Source organism: Schistocerca serialis, chromosome 3, assembly GCF_023864345.2.
Source record: "Schistocerca serialis cubense isolate TAMUIC-IGC-003099 chromosome 3, iqSchSeri2.2, whole genome shotgun sequence".
NCBI lineage: Eukaryota > Metazoa > Arthropoda > Insecta > Orthoptera > Acrididae > Schistocerca > Schistocerca serialis.
In genome coordinates, this window is record NC_064640.1 from 150,151,418 (window position 1) to 150,153,650 (window position 2,233).

Here is a 2,233-nt window from a genome sequence, read left to right on the forward strand (position 1 = left end):
AAATTCTGGTACATTAATAATCGGTGTAACTGCCAGAATGTCGAATGAAAGCATGCAAAAGTACATGCATTCACTGTAGAGGTGCCGGATGTCAGTTCCATCCTTGTTCCGGTTGGTCGCACAACAGGGGGTCGGTTAATGCTGATTGTGGATGACGCTGGAGTTGTCAGATGATGCCCCATATGCCCTAGATAGGACACACATCTCTTGTTTGAACAGGCGAAGGCGACATATCGACACACTGTAACGCATTCTGGGTTACAATAGCGGTATGTGGGCGAACGTTCTTCTGCTGGAAAATGATGTTAATGAATGGCAGCACAACAGGTCGTATCACAAGACCGACATACAAATTTGCAACCAGAGTGCGTGGGATAACCACGAGAGCGCAACTGTTGTCACACGAAATCGCACCCCAGACCATACTGTGGGTGCAGTATTCTAGCACGCAGACAGGTTGCTTGCAGGTCCTCAGCTGGCCTCTTTCTAACCTACACGGCCATTACCGGAACCGAGGCAGAACCAGCGTTCATCAGCAAATAAAACGGACCTTCACTCTGCCCTCCAATGAGCTCTCGTCTGACACAACTGAAGTCGCAGGTTTTGGGGTCACGGAATGCTCGCTACAGCTCGGAGTTTTCCTTGAAGTTAACGATTTGTAACATTTCATTGTGTCACTGCGGTGCCAACTGCTGCTCGAGTTTTGCTGCAGATGCAGAATGATGCGCTAGAGCCATAAACCGAACGTGATTGTCGCCGCTCTCGGTGGTGTCACGTGGCCGTCCGTGCCCCAGTCTTCTTGTGACCGTACATTTTCGTGACCACTGCTGCCGTCAATCAAATGCAGTGACTACATTCCTGCCATGTCTTTCTGCAGTGTCACAGAAGGAACATCCAGCTTCTCGTAACCCTATTACTCGACCTCGTCCAAACTCAGTGAACTGCTGGAATGGGCGTCTTAGTCACCTTAAAGGCATACTTGACTAACATCATCTCACCATGTCCAATCTCAAAGGTATATAACGCTCACGACCGTTACAGTGTAAATTTAAAGTAAACCTGATCTGGATTCTCATAGTGGCGATACTAGCTCCACTGTTATTCGACTGACGCGAAATCTGAGTAGGCGTCTTTCAGATCTAGAAACACGCCAACCTACTTTCGTTTATGTTGCACAACTCTTTCTTAGTGTTGGGAGTTTGTTTTATTTTATTTTTTTATGTTTTGTCGTCAGCGTATACCCAGATTAAACGCCTTAACTGCTCTTGGGTTTTAATTTAAAACATAATTAATTTGATATCTAAGGACGTCACTGTCCTAGCGTGAAGGGACCTCGCCCAACAGCTTCTCCACGTTTCTTCGCGGGGGTCTGGTTAATGTGAAGATTTTTTTCAACTACATGTGCAGGTGCCTCTAGGGTTGGCCATACTCTAACAAATATGCCTCTGCTATGCACCGAGTATCCGCCCTCGAAATGCAAACCACCCCACTACGGTCCAGATGTATGGAAATGATACATGCGTAAGAAAACGGAAGGAAGGATGGCCGTGACATGTGAACCATATATGTGTGGGGTTGATAAATATTAATCATTGAATGAGGAGTAATGGGGACTATAGACTACTGAGACAAGGATTCTGAACCCTTAGAAATTTATTGATCATAGATCGTGAATGATATGCAAGAAAAAATAATTAAACAATATCTTACATGGAGAAAATTTGCGCGGATACTAAAGTCGAAAACACCATTGCTGTAGCTCATAGGAAAAGAAACGAGCGGTGTTGCTCTGGGCCAACGGCCTTGCCGCAGTGGTAACACCGGTTCCCGTCAAATCACCGAAGTTAAGCACTGTCGAGCTTGGCTAGCACTTGAATGGGTGACCGCCCGGGTCTGCCGAGCGCTGTTGGCAAGTGGGGTGCAAAGCCCTTGTGAGGCTATTTGAGTAGTTACTTGATTGAGAAGTAGCGGCTCTGGTCACGGAAACTGACAACGGTGGTGAGAGCAGTGTACTGACATTATTCCTCTCCATATCCGCATGTAGTGACTCCTATAGGTTGAGGATGACACGGCGGCCGGTCGGTTTCATTGGGCCTTCCGAGGCCTGTTCGGACGGAGAGAAGGAGGAGCAAGAGTTGCTCTAGAAGGATACTGACCGATTTGATAATAAATGCACCGATCTGTTCTAACTGAATTTAAATGTGGTACTAAGTCAACTGTGATGATTGCATCG

The 2,233-nt window shown here is 46.7% G+C and overlaps 1 pseudogene; it reads left to right on the plus strand.

Annotated features, from left to right (window-relative positions):
- The first annotated feature begins 1,793 nt into the window (after nucleotides 1-1,793).
- LOC126471798 (5S ribosomal RNA) lies at nucleotides 1,794-1,912 on the plus strand (annotated as a pseudogene).
- Nucleotides 1,913-2,233: the final 321 nt, after the last annotated feature.